General features: G+C 39.0%; 1 protein-coding gene across 1 annotated transcript in view; it reads left to right on the top strand.

The window, feature by feature from the left end:
- Positions 1-13,325, top strand: part of TRHDE (thyrotropin releasing hormone degrading enzyme) — a 685,146-nt gene extending 671,821 nt beyond the window's left edge. The window contains exon 20 of the transcript XR_009743632.1: positions 13,310-13,325. The gene's annotated coding sequence lies outside the window, so the exon portion shown is untranslated. The remainder of the gene's footprint in view (positions 1-13,309) is intronic.
- Positions 13,326-14,442: the final 1,117 nt, after the last annotated feature.

The raw sequence follows: 14,442 nt of genomic DNA, 5'->3' as shown, positions 1-14,442 counted from the left end.
AGTCCATCCAAAATCTTTATGCCTTTAGCCTTGTTAACATATAATTTTAAAAAATTATTTAAATGGTGTGTGGGGAGGGTGGGCTTCAGAAAGTATAGTAGACATAGATGTAATGTTTCCAACAAGAAGAAGGGTATGAAAACAGCTGATAGCAGGACTGCTTTATTGCTGGGAGGCTTCAGTGAAGAGTAAAGAGTTCTCAGACCTTTCCATTTCACCCAGTAGAGGTACAGTACTTCACCTCCTCAGAGATCCCTTTGCACCACTCATCCGAGAAGACAGCTGGATTTGGTTGCCCTGTATTTTGTATACCTTGTATGTTTTGGAACAATCTTCTTTTATCTCTTTCCTTCCCTTTCCCTGAGCTGCAGGTAGCAATGTCAGAAGGATTTAATGAGAACATAAGGAGCAGAGATTTTGGGTTCTAGTATATTTTGGCACACTTTCACAATCTTTTGGGGCAGTCATAACTGATTGCATGTGTGCATGGTTAGCTATTTGACAGATAAAAGATAGCTGAACTAGACTTAAAATATTTTTTTTTTGCCCTGGCAGCTTAAAAGTCAGTAGTATAAAAATCATATTCAGCACTGTTAAATCCAGCCTTCTCACCCCCACCATCAACACCCCCACCTTGTTCTGCTATTCAGAAACAGTGATGTTATACATCTCCCGGAGACCAACTGGTATCCAGAAATATTTTACTAAATATTGCAGCCATATGTGCAGGTGTTGAAATACGTTTTAGTAGGGCAGAAGTAAACTTCATGAGTGACCCAGGGGCTTTCGTTTCTACGGCACTGCTGCACAGGGAAGGCCAGAGGCAACAGTGACACCTTCTGATAAGAGGTGGATACATCTATTCCCTTGCTATAGCACAGAAGCAGGATGCTTTCTGCATCTGCAGGAATGGGTGGCTCTCACCCATATTTCTAGTCTATTTCTGTAGTTTAAGGCATCTCCACAAATCCTTTCAAGCATAGCACCTTTCAGCTTGATGCAAGTTTCAGCTAGAAAGAGATGGTAGAGAGGGAAAACACAGGAATGAAGACTGACAAAGGTCGCCACTAGCAGAATCTGTAAGGAAAAATGCAACTGTGTTGTTTCTATAGTGAGGTCTTCCACTTTTTAGAAGTTCAGTTTCAGAATAACGCCTAATATTGGTATTAGATACAGTAAGTCATCAGGTCATCGGTCACTGCAAATAAACACCCTGCAGAAATAGGTTTAGACTTGTTTTTGTTAAGGAATCATTTATAAAGATAGACAGATTTAACCGCAGAGAGAGAGATATCAGGTGGTGAAAGGACTAGATAATAAACACAAAGGCTTAGGCTAAGCAAAGTATATTTTGCTTAACACAGATGAGTTGTATCACATTGCTTACAGGGAGAAAACTTGAAATAAAGGACCTGTCTGTTCAAGAATCTAAAAAATGATGTTCATTGAAGGGAGTGTAATGGGATTCTGTTCGCTGCGGGAAATCTGGGTAAAATACAATGCACTGATTTTCCATTCACATTACCATAGGCACAAAATCCACTAAGCATTAGTGACAGCATTTTGAGTCTCGTGTTTGTGATTTGTCAAAATAAAGCACAGGTCTAAGATCAGTGTGTGGTAGGAGTATATGTTATAAATTCTAGCAAGAACAAGTAACCAGTGCAGATTAAGGGTAAATGGGGCTTGATATGCTCAGATCAATATCCTGCCCTTGTTCTCCTTACACTCGCATATCACAGCCAGTCAGACTGCTTACAGCACTCGGATTCCTGTCAGGGTAGTTTCCTCCAGAAGCTCCAGAGATGGACAACCAGGGGACATGCTAAGGGACAGTGGTCATCTTTCAGCACATGCACCAGGATGCTTTCCAAAGGAAAACACAGGAAGGGATGGTACATGCTGCATTTCAACCTGACATTGTATCAAAGCTCAGCTGCAGTACATATATATATATATATATATATATATATATATATATATAATGTATCTGGCAGCTGCAAAATACTTATTTCTATCCCATACAAGAAATAAAAACCCTTAGTTCTAGGATGAGGCATTGCAATTGTTTCCCCACTGAAAATACAGGGCTTAGGAGCTCTAAAGAACAGGGTTTTGAATAACAGCAGATGCTTATCTCTTTCTTCAGCTAAATTGCTATAGTAATAATGAAAACTATTTGATTTAATGGAAGGGTCTATTTTTATTTTTTTTTTTTAAGAATGTCTATCTTTAATAGCCTAAATCCAGAATTTGTGAGTCTACTGACATCTCACAGTTAAAACTTGCTGGAACTGCATATTTCTGTCAGCCTTAATATGTCTGCAAAGATGAAGATGAAAATTCATCAATTTTATTAGCCATAAACAAGAGATTGATAATTTGATTATTTGTTACTGAATAGTAACATAGGTAGACACAGATACCAAGTCTCAGCCTGCCTAACAAGGCTCCTTTTCAAAGTAATTTTACTAAAAATTTCTGAAATTTATTTCCTTAAGGCTTTTCTTCATGCAAAATTATAGAAGTAAACCACAAAATATTTATTTAAATATGAACATTTTTCTGCCATGAAGGTATCTGAATCATACACTGCTTTACTTTTATTTTTTTAAGCAGTGTATCAAAACTTAATAAGCTCAGTGTATTTAGAATTCAAATTTAGGTATAGATGAAGCATTTCTTTTAATTGCTGATCATTCTCCATTACTTAGGAACCCTCTGAAAGTATGAGAAAAATAGATCCTCTACACCTTGATGAAAAACCATTTTTTTAGGGTGTATACCACCCTAGAAATAGACTTCAGTATCATTTAGTTGCATCCACAAGATCTGCTGCATACAATGCAGTGCATTTGACTAGCTTCACGTCAAAAGACTTTAACAGTAGACCCACATAACAAACATGGTGGCAAGGATATGCTGAAACTAGCTTTAAACTATGGGCCCCATTGGCCTCCCTTCTTAGCCAGGTTGTGGCATCTAGTTTGCACACCCTGTGGACACTGATGGGTGCCTATAGCTTTGGTAATATATTCAGTCTGTGACCAGTCAGACTCTTTCTCTCTTTTCTCTCATGTTATTTTTGCTTGCTTTTGTCAGCAGTTTTTTCACATTAGCACCTATGACTAGTCCCTGAACGTTTTCCCCATGTTGTTTATTTTGGAAGGCTGAGCTTCATCCTGGCCTGAATCAGAAGCAAGTGGGCAGTGGTCTGAATGCTGCTAGGTCTTTCTCTAGCTTTATAACACCTCTGATCCTACCCTGCCTTTCCAGCACCATACCAACAGCACATTAGCATCTACTGTGATGGGGTGAAAGCTTGCTAGCGACCATAAGCTCAAGGCTGTGGCTGTGGGGCAGCTCAGCAGTGGGGACTACTGCTCTTCTGCTCAGGTCTGTAACAGAAGAAAGGAATTACTGATGAAAGAGAACACCTTGACCATGGGAACAACTCTGGCAGTGAGCATGAAAGAGGCAGGAAGGCAAAAAGGATTCAGATCTTTTACATTATGCTTACAGAGGGATTTAAGGTGTATTAAATATTGGAGAAGACAGAGAGGAGGAAAGCTTCAAAGACCACAAGTCGAGGGAGGATTTGACATTATAAGCAGAGTCCCTGTAGGCAGTCTGCTGCTTCTGTAGATGGGAGATCCTTTGGAGGCTTTCAGAGCCCCATTTAAGGAGAGCAAGACTGCTCTTTTCTTTGTGTCAGAAGGTAGGTTGGGATTACTGGAGAATTTCTCTATTGAGAACCTTAGTCAGCCACAGCTCAGCCCATGAGGGAGTCCAGCTCCTAGAAGAGATTTTTAACAGCAGAACAGTAGAACACTATTTTCTGAGCTTTACACAGGACCTGTCTGACTTCTAATGTTTTTTTGTGGTCCCCTGCACTTTCTCATTAGCATCATCCTGCTGCTGTGTTCAGGTTGCAGACTTCTTTGAAGTTCAACATAGAAAGGATGAGTAATCATTCAGATTTCTTTCTTTCCTTTTCTACCACTTTGCCACATGCCAGACTTCATCCTTCTACCACATTCTCCCCTCCCAGGCCTCTTTGAACTGCTTTTTCCATGGAACAGGTCACTCTTTAGCAGAAAGGTTGAATATGTATTCCCTGTAAACAGGCTACCAGAATAAATCTGGTGTTGCCAGGCTGTATTACATCTCTGCATCTCTGCAGAAGAATCACATTCCCCTTCTGTTCTAAAAAAAAAATAATAAAAAGAACTAAAAAAATAAAAAAGGCTTTTTTTTTCTTGACTAAGTCAAGTTTAAAACCAGCACTTTTCTTAGCTTTTTTCTTTTTCACATCATGCATTCATATATTTCCTGTATTTAATTTGTACTGAAGCACTGATTTTACTCTGTGCGCAGGGTAACACCAGTATTGCTTAGAATTGGGAAAGAAACATCCTTCTAAAGAACAGTTAGAGTCAAACTCCAGCTGTTCAGCCTTTCTGAGGACTGCTTCAGCAACATCTCCCCAAACTGCAGTATCAGCGGCAGGGTATACATTCTGGTATTTGTTAATTGCCTCTGTGAAGAAAATCACTAATCCTCATTGCAGGAGTTTCAGAGTGAAGCTGTCTATCAGGATAAGCATTGGGAACCTACCAAATGGGCCTGATTTGTGCAGAATACTGTATCCAGTAACAAGTTTAATACAGCCAGCTTTCTTTTTATGTCGGTACTCTGCCTCAGTTTGGCTTCCATACTTTCCTCTACATCTTTTATATGATATAAGCCTGGATACGAAAAGCAAGCTTTGTCATATCAGTGGTTGCTTTTAATTGCACGCTTGCATCACTGACAGCTACAATTACTGCAGCTGTATACTATTTCACCATCAACAATGCTTTTTGCACAAATGACACGATTTGCTTATTTTTCTAAGGAGTATAGTATCCTATTCTTCTAATGAATCATATATATCAGAAAAATGTAGAAAACAGTACTAGCTTTTCCATGTTTTTCCACATAGCCTTTTTAACATAACTGGACCATGAGGTGTCAATTTATTCTCTGATGTAAACTTTCACTTTTAGAATGTAAGAAAACAGCCACAGATCATAACTACCTCTGCTAATATTTTGAAAAGTGTATTTTAATTGTCCAGAACATCACAGAAACTCTACTAAAAATTCCTCTGTCTAAACCTTGTATCACATCAAATACAGAGAAATGCAGATGATTTGTCCATGGGACAGTATTTCATATATTAGCAATTATTCAGTTTTCAACTTCAAAACATTTTGTTGGTATGAATTCATCCATAGAGAAAAGCAAGGAAGCTTCCAATATTGACAAATGTAAATCTTTAAATCAAAGCAACCAGCATTACACCCTTGGAAAAGTCCAGCTGTTATTTTCTATGGAAGAGTTGGAATGACAGTTATTATGCTCCAGAGATGCCAGCCATTACCATCTCACATGATGATGAAAGATGACAAAAGTAATAAAGAAAAAAATACAGAACAAACCAACACCAGGAGAAAGCTCAAAGTATTGTGTAGAATAGTGCACAGTAAGTTGTCAAAGTATGAGAGCACTAGCAAGACGTGCACAACTGCTGGACTGGGCAAGATCCCAGTGGGCCAGAACAAGACGTCCTTTGATGGGGTTACTGTAAAATTGGAGCAATGTCAACATAACAAAGGTGAGCCAATTTTGGGGTGGTTTACTCTGTAGTATATAGCTGGGCTCTTCCGTTTGGTTTCCTACACTGTACCTTTTCCAGAAATGCAATGACACTTGTATGTGACATAGAAGAATTCAGCATCCATTAGTCTGCCATCATAGACTCCCAGGTTGGCAGGATACAGCAATGCCCCTTCTATGGTCATATATTTTCATTCCTCTTTTAATTACCATAAATGCTTTCATACATTTCTGACATTGACAGAGAAAAACTGCAATCTCAATAAAAGTATTGAACCCTGAAAATTAGACTCAAATTTATGTGGCAGTTTAGAAACATGATGCCTTGTTCCAACAGACACACATTTAGGAAGCATTGGCAAGCCATTACATAATTAGGTTGCTCACGATTACAACATACTGCTGCACCATCTAGAGAGTTCAAAATGACTCAGTCTCCTCATTTTTATGATGCATCATAAAATATTTTTTCTTTTGTTGCTGTGCCTCCAATATTCTTACAGCCTAATGTTTCTTAATTTGAACCTATTTTCCAGGTCGTCAATTCAGTTGTCCAATGCTATTTTCCTAAGGATTTACAACCAGTTCATTGTTTTTCAAGTAATACTTTTCCCTGCTTCTAGTTTTGCCTCAGCTTCTGCAATCTGAAACCAGTATTTCTACTGTGGTCGTACAAACTGCATCACTCAAAGTAATCCTGTCACAGTGAGCCAGCCCAGTTTTATTTGACAAATGAAGTGCATGTTTCCAGATGCTCAGATATTTTACATAATGGAATGAAAACAAATCAGATCAAATCGAATCAGATCAAATTGAATCTGAGAACCACCCTTCCCAGAAAAGCTTGAGTTCTGAAGTACTTCTCTACATAGAAATTATTCTTTACTGCATTCACCCACAGCACCAGTAACGTAAAAAGTTTAAAGTCCCAATCAAGTAAGCAGGAACCTTGGCTTTTACCCTCTTTTTTTACCATAGCAAACTCCATCACTGCATTCTACATTCCTCAAAACTTATGCCTCGAAGTCAGAACAGGGTGCAGAGCAGTCCCTCCAGGGTTGATGGATCAGTAATGGCTCAGAGGACAGAGGAGCTGTGTTTCTCTGTCCATCATCTTCTGTGATGTTCATAGGTGAGACATGTTGCCTTCTCAGCAGTAGCCAAATGGCTTTTTCGGTAGTACCTGTAAGACTTCAAAGCAGGTTGCATCAGCATACTGGTTTTGGCTGGATTATCTTCCTGGTGGTTTGTATGGGCCTATTTAGTGGATTTGTGACCAAACCCAGTGTTGATAACAACAGGGCTGTTTTAGCTTTTGTTGAATGGTGCTTGCATAGGGTCAAGGCCTTTTCTGTTTCCCAGACTGCCCCACCAGAGCAGGTTGGGGGTGCACGAGAAGCTGGGAGGGGACACAGCTAGGAGACCTGACTCCAGCTGACTGAAAGGATATTGCACATCATATGGCGTCATGCTCAGCAATAAAATATGGGGGAAAGAAGGAGGAAGTGGGACATTTGGAGTTATGGTGTTTGTCTTCTCAAGTAACCATTAGGTGTGATATAGTCCTGCTGTCCTGGAAATGTCTGAACACCTGCCTGCTGATGAGAAGTAATAAATGAATTGCTCGTTTTGCTTTGTTTGCATGCACAGCTTTCGCTTTACCTACTAAACTGTATTATTCTTAACCCACGAGTTTTCTCACTTTTACTCTTTTGATTTTCCTCTCCATCCTGCTGGAGGGGAGCAAGCAACATTTTGTGTGGGGCTGAGCTGCCTACCAGAGTTAAACCACAACAATAAGAGACAGAAAATATTTAAAATTCTTCTGCAAAAGGAACAAAAATAAACCCAAATTAGCAAATATTTAGCCATAATGTGCCAAATTTAAGCATTAGAACACAGCAAGAAACTGAGAAAAAATACTATGGAGAATCTAAATGATTAATGTAGGTGAGGAGAAAGATTCTGAAATAGAAAAAGAGATGAATAAAAGCCTGTGACTCTTCCAAGTATAAAGGAGAAGAAGATCTAAGGTATGAGACTTTGTAGAGAATGTGTAAGTTCCTCATTTTGCCCATAGCAGGTGTAAGTGGAGACTAGACAGAGGAGAGAATCCTCTTCTGAATACCTTGCAACTAGATTTTTTAAAAAGTAGATTCCAAACTTTGCTGCTATCAGTTAATAAGTAGTCTCCAAGTGACTGTAAAATATCTCTACATGTATGATCCTTAAATGAGATACAAGCTCAGTCATCTGAGTCATCATTTGCTAAACTGTGCAAAAATACTGTGCCATAGAGAGATGGTGGGTAGCAACATACACAGATGCTGCTTTATCCTGACATCCAAAGTTCTGAAGCCAGATTTTTTTTTTTGTTTTAAAGGTGGGAGAAAAATATTGCAGTTATTTTTTGTGTGTTTACAAGCTGGGCCTTGTCCTTTTCTCTCTTGCCCTTGAATCCATTTCTTCCATCAGCCGTATCTGTTTTGAGTAACACCCTTCTCAGCCACCACAAAAGCCTGTCCATGCCTTCATGCGCACAGTAACATGGCACCAAAATAACTTTTTCTTTTCCAGTGGTAAGGAAGGAGAATAAAGAAGTAAAGGTAAGGGAAATAACCTGGAGAAAGCATGCACTTCGTTGTCAAGCCTGAAAGAACAGGGAATGATGCATGCCATGTAAAACATCAGCAGCAGATCTCCCAGACAACCCTGGAGCAGCAACAGGGAGGGAGCTGGCTAGAGAGGGGGTTTTAACAGACTGTTCTGCTGAAGCAGATTGAGCTTCACAGACTTGATAACTCACAATAATAGATGTAACATGAAAATTACTTCCAAAAGCATACATGAAATTAAAGAAGTTGGACGAGAAACACTCTTATTTCTATGTAGGGATGGAGTAGTATATGTTGTCTTCTGAGTAGCTACAAGTAGATTGGGATCTATAGCAATGAAGCGGAAATTAAATTGGATCATGAACAAGAGTTTTGGCAGAGGAATCACTGAAAATTCTGTTAGTCTTTTGAGCATGATTGCTTATAGACTTATAGGCAGAAGTGACATAAAGAATATGAAATCAAAGTTGTGTCAGATGTCAGCTAGGTGATATTAGAGGTGAATGTGAGACATAATCTGAGGATAATGGAACTGTGTCTGTGTCTGTGTTTCCAGAACAAATGTCATAGCCCCAAAATGTATGGGCATTGTTTAGTGTGAGGTGCCCATGGCAGGGGGGTTGGAACTTGATGATCTTAAGGTCCTTTCCAACCCTAACTATTCTATGATTCTATGATTCTGTGATTGAATCATAATGACCTTTCTATATGACATTATCTCATCTACTGTGTTCTCATTTACAGAAAGTAGCAGTTCTATTTTCTTTAGTCTTCTATAATTAGTTACAAAGTGCTGGACTACAAATCTGAAAGACTGTTACTGAATCAAGATTTCTTTGGCATAGTTTTCCTTCCTAGTGTCTCTGAATGCCTTATTAACAGTTTTTAGCTCATTTACATTTAATTTTAACTCATATTAGAATTCATGTATTCCATTGATATACTAATCTGTTTCTCAGTTTATGTCAATTTGGGAACTTGCTACATCCCTGAATATTTTGTGCACAAATTAAAACTGTTTAAACATGACAATGTTTTATGACATGTTTAACAAATTAATTGCAAAAGGTTAACAATTTCATCATGAACTACTGAATGAATTTATCAATATAACTTTATTAGTACTGTTTTTCATAATCCACATTTGTTGCAAATATATGTACAGAAAAGAGAGTGGAAAATTAAAAACAAAGACCTGGAGTCAAGCTTCATTTAGAATCCAAGAATTATAGAATAATTAGGGTTGGAAAGGACCTTAAGATCATCAAGTTCCAACCCTCTTGCCATGGGCAGGGACACCTCACAGTAAACCATGTCACCCAAGGCTCTGTCCAGCCTGGCCTTGAACACCTTACCTCTAGGTAGTCTGTATTTCATCAGTATGACATGAACGAAATAAGCTCAGTTAGGACAGTCATGTTTCATCTCCTGGCTGAATGCTGTTTGGCTGTGAATGGGGTCAACTGCAGGACCCCATGTGCTTTCAAATTCCCTCAGTTCAGGAGGGGATTGCTCTCAGCTCCTGGCTTTAGACATGAGCACAGACACCCACAGGTGATCGAGCTACTGCATTGGCAGATCTTCTGGTTCCAGACTGCTAGATCTGGGGACTTCCAAGGCTGGCTAGTTTTGCCTTCTAGTTGTTCTATGCTACAAAAGGGTGCATGTGACTTGGGTATGTTTCAGAAAGGTAGTTTGACAGTCAAAGAACCCTTTCTCAAGTTACACTATCAAAGTTAAGGTAGCTACCTTAAGACAAAACAAAAAGCTTTGTTTTACAGGAAAGAAAAAAAAAAAAAACAAATAAAGCCCCAAATATCTTCTTAAAATAAACCCAGATACATCTTTCAAATCTCCATATACACAGATTTTCAACAGCATCTTTAAGCAAGGAAGTCTTTCCTCCACTTTTTTTTTCAACTGATCCTTGCTTTGAAAAAAACTCTGCTTTTGATTTGGGGTGTCTCCATACTGCTGAAGTACTTGACCTCCCTGATGAGTTTCATATAGTGGATAGTCCAGGATCAATGGCCCTTCATCCCGATTATTCCCTTTATTCCCATTGTTCCTGCAGGCAACTTGTTCAATCTCTTTTGCCCCTGTTCCTTCTCTTCTATTCCAACTTCTCACCTAGTCATTCAGCTCCCCACCCAGCTGAGCCTCTATTCCATAACGAGGACTCTAATATGTCAGAAGCACTTCCCAGGCACAGGTTACATAGCAAAGTGGAGCCCTGGAAGGTTGGATGAGGAGAAGGGCCTTTGAAAAAAGGTCTATGTTTAAGCTTAGGAATTCTGTATGTCTGCACATCAGCCTGTCTGTTACAGAGCAATGGAAACTGTTGTTTTGCATTGTGTAAACGGCTTAGTATCCACAGCCTTATCTGTGGAAAATACAAGGGAACCTACTTTATCAGCTCAAACTGGAAAAGTTTGCTTTTGGATTCATTTCTGATCTTCACTTTTCCTAAATTTGACAGGTTTTTTTCATTATGTTTAAAATAGCCAATGCAACACCACTGAACTGCTAAAGCAGAAGGGAGGTGTGGGTGTAAGGGCTTATTCCAGGAAGCCTTTCCAGTGGCTACATGGACATTGTGCCCTGAGGAGTTTACTATTCCCTTCAACTAGTTGGTTTTATAGCCTGAGATTCACAAACATTGTACAAGAAGGACTCTAAGTAACTTTCTATTTTATTTTTAGACTCCCTGAATAAAGTGAGTGGTGGGAAGTGGGAAACAAAGTTGCACTGGGAGAATATCTGAGAAATGTCAATAGGCTGTCAGTAAAACCCTAGAATCCTAAAATGTGAACTACTTTCATTCCCTGCCCCTACTCAGAGCCCTTCTATGTCCCAGTCATCATACAAAAAATTCTCACTTGAAGAAAAACTTTGGCACAAATCCTAAGGCTGCTGAGAGGTGATACCAAGAATGTGGGCTCTCTGGGGACAGGAGGCAACCTCTGGTACTCGACCTGCTTCACTTAATCCAGGAACTCAACAGATAGAGAGTGGAACACTGAAATATCAGGTAGCACTTCTGAACAACTGCGCAGTCATAACAAAGTGTTAATATGTAATTGATTGATAAATATGAGCATGCACAATACTTGCTACAGGCATCTATAAGACCACCACTTCAAGGTTATAAACTGAAGTGATAGGTAACCTAACAGCCTGTTGGGATTTTTAACAACTGATTAAAGATTTATTGAAGGAGTTATTCAGAACTCATTAACTCTATATAAACTGTTACATGTACTCTTATATTAAAAGTATGGTAGAATAAGGTTATGATAGAAAAGCAAATTCTCTTACCTTATAAAAGAAGGTATTTAAGCAACAAATATAAAAAAAATAAGGCTTGTTTTGTTTTAAGGGGAGGGAGAGGAGAAGTACAGTTTTGTTGAAGTAAAATACAACATGACATTTACAAAATCCTCTTATTTTAAATAAAAACGGTACTTTAGTCTTTGAAGTGTGAGGAACATTGTGTTCTAATAAGATTAAGCTTTTGAGGAGAGGTGGGTGGTTGACAGCTCTGGAAGACCTGCCCGAAATGGATAGGATGCATGTGACTTGTTGTATGGCGTTGAGACAGCACTGCTTCATTTCTGCACTTCAGAAGCATGTTCCTTGCTTTGTCTTTGGTTTCACTCTGGAAGTGAGCAGCAGCATCACTTATTGATCCACAAAAAATTGTATAAAAATATCTGACTGCAAAATATCTTACTGTAAGACATCTTTTCTTCTGTTGGCCAATGTACACAAGAGATAGAAGAGAACAGGTTGTTTTACTGCTTGTCAGTTCCTGACACTTATTGTGGTTGTATATGAAGAGCGATAACGAAAAGAGAGCAAAAACTTTATGTACCAGGACAAGAAGAAGGTCAGATTAGTATTACCTGCTATGTGTTTCCTGTCCAAGAAACAGAGAGGAAGAGCTGAGAAAAAAAGGGACCAATGAAATTTGTTTTGTCAGAAACACAAGTCTGAAATAGATTTATTGGAATTGTTCAGCACATAGATGACTTGTGACACTGAAAATATTTACTTTATGAAGGAAATCTTGGGGTTTTGTTGTTGTGGGGTTTCTTGGAGTCAGGAGGTACCTTGCCTAATACTGTCCTAATTATCTAGTAAATCAGCCATCAACTTTTCCCAAAGTATGTTCTTGAAAAGTGACTTTGCTCTACAAAATGATATGGCTGTAAGCTTTTACTGTTTATTTATGCTTTTAGTATTTAATGCAACCAAGTATGTTCTTATTTTTAAAAAAGACAAAGCAGCAGCAGTTGCAGGAAGGCCTGAACACCTCTAGGCTGAACATTCTCTCAGTGTGAACATGCATGTCAGACCAGCCATGCCTGTGCCTGTGCATCTGCCACAGATACACCAATAGCAGCCCAAAGCTCACTGGGTACTAACGTGCATATTAGTAGAAAGCTTTCCAAGCACCAGTCCCCATCAAAGGTACACTCCCCAGTGCTGTGCAGTTCTGCAGCCTTTTTACTGCTCTGCAGCCCCTAAATCTGCCTGTGATTTCTACTGGCACTGATGGTCACAGAGCAGAAAAGACACCGAAATATAGTGCTGTGAATGCAGGCTCCATAGTGAAAGAGCAGAAGGCTGGCGCCAAAATGTATATCTTATACTTGGTATAAAAATGTTTGCTATCCAACTGATGTGGCCAGGTGCAGAGGTTGCCAGGGAAGGAAAGGCAGAGGAAAGAAGGGCAGGAGAAGAGCAGCAGGTGGCATAGCTGTGCACAGCTTCCTTGCCTTGTCCTGGGGCAAGCAGGGAAAGCGATGCGAGATGGAGCTAGTTTCCAGTCACTTTAGCTCTCAGTATTGCCTTATCTCATGTAGGCATCTGAAAGTTACTTTATAGTTAAGGAAGAGGAACAACTCCAGAAACACCTCTGACCTGTCTTTTTCATCTTTCTTAGCATTAAATGCTTATTAGAGAAAGAAAGTTCTAATGTTCATAAGAGTCTGGGGTGACTAGATTCAGTGTAGACAATTACTTTCCAGATTTTCATGTCTGGGGTACATATTGACCATGCTTAGAGCAGTAACCTCCACTACCTCAGTAAATAACACAAGTGGTAATCCCAGCAGGTCCCTTTGACTGCAGGGCCTCAGTGAGTCATACCAATCAAACCTGTTTAAATCTGTCTCTGGTTTGTGCTTTCAAGTATCCTCATATACTTCCACTGCTAAATTCACTAAATACACTAGAATGCTTTTTATCTCTAAAAAAGATGGTAAAAACGTGACAATGAAAAGTTAGTCCCATGATGAGATGTTTAGATACGTATTACCTACCTTTTCCCCCAGTCTTTCAGCCTTCTCTTCTCAGTTTATGAACAGACTAGAAAAATGTGATTTTTTTTCAGGTTGGTTAATGCAGTGAAGTAGAAATATGCATGTGGTGCTTCTGTCATATAAATAGTCTGCACTTTTTTGTATCCTTTCAGTCTTATAACTACAATGCAACCAATGCAATATTTTTTATCATCTTTTCTACATATGAGAACTCAGTTTCAGATGACATCTTACCACTATCTACGTGTGTTAGCTTACATTTGCTAAAGAAAATTAAGTATTATTAGCACAAAATGGATCAAAGTGTAACTCTGGTGCTCTGGAGCCTTAAGAAATTTGATCCTTTACCAGTGAAGTCAATATGACTGCTCCAATGTACTAGAGTTAGAACAGGAGTGGTCCTCTGTTTGTTTGGGGCTTCAGTAAAGATATTTGAATAAGTTTAATTAAACACAAGATACATCATTAAAAAGAAGAGAAAGCCTAAGAGAAACACAAAATGTGAGAGGATGATAAATACAAGTAAAACAAAAAGCTCATTTATTTTCTTTCTGTAGGCTGTTATTTTTTTGTGGCTTTTTGTTGTTTTGGGTTGTTTGGGTTTTCTTGATAGTGTGATGTCCTGAAATTTTGGGGAAAATAGATACCAAGTGTCACTCAGTAAACCAGGCTCAAGGGTTTTCTCAGATCAATGGTCCATTGCACATACAAAAGGGAAGGTTGTTCCACTATCCCCTGAATAGGGCAGAACAAGAAAGATCAGCATCAGAGCATGCTATGGGATGCAGTCAGGGCAGAACTGTGAAAGAACAGAAAACAAGAACTCAAAATTAAGTGAT

Source organism: Pezoporus flaviventris, unplaced genomic scaffold (genome assembly GCF_033815535.1).
Source record: "Pezoporus flaviventris isolate CSIRO_AGI_PZ_B2104156 unplaced genomic scaffold, CSIRO_AGI_Pfla_v1 ptg000016l, whole genome shotgun sequence".
Lineage (NCBI taxonomy): Eukaryota > Metazoa > Chordata > Aves > Psittaciformes > Psittacidae > Pezoporus > Pezoporus flaviventris.
Note: the sequence above shows the minus strand (reverse complement) of the source record. Positions and strands in the feature narration are given on the sequence as shown.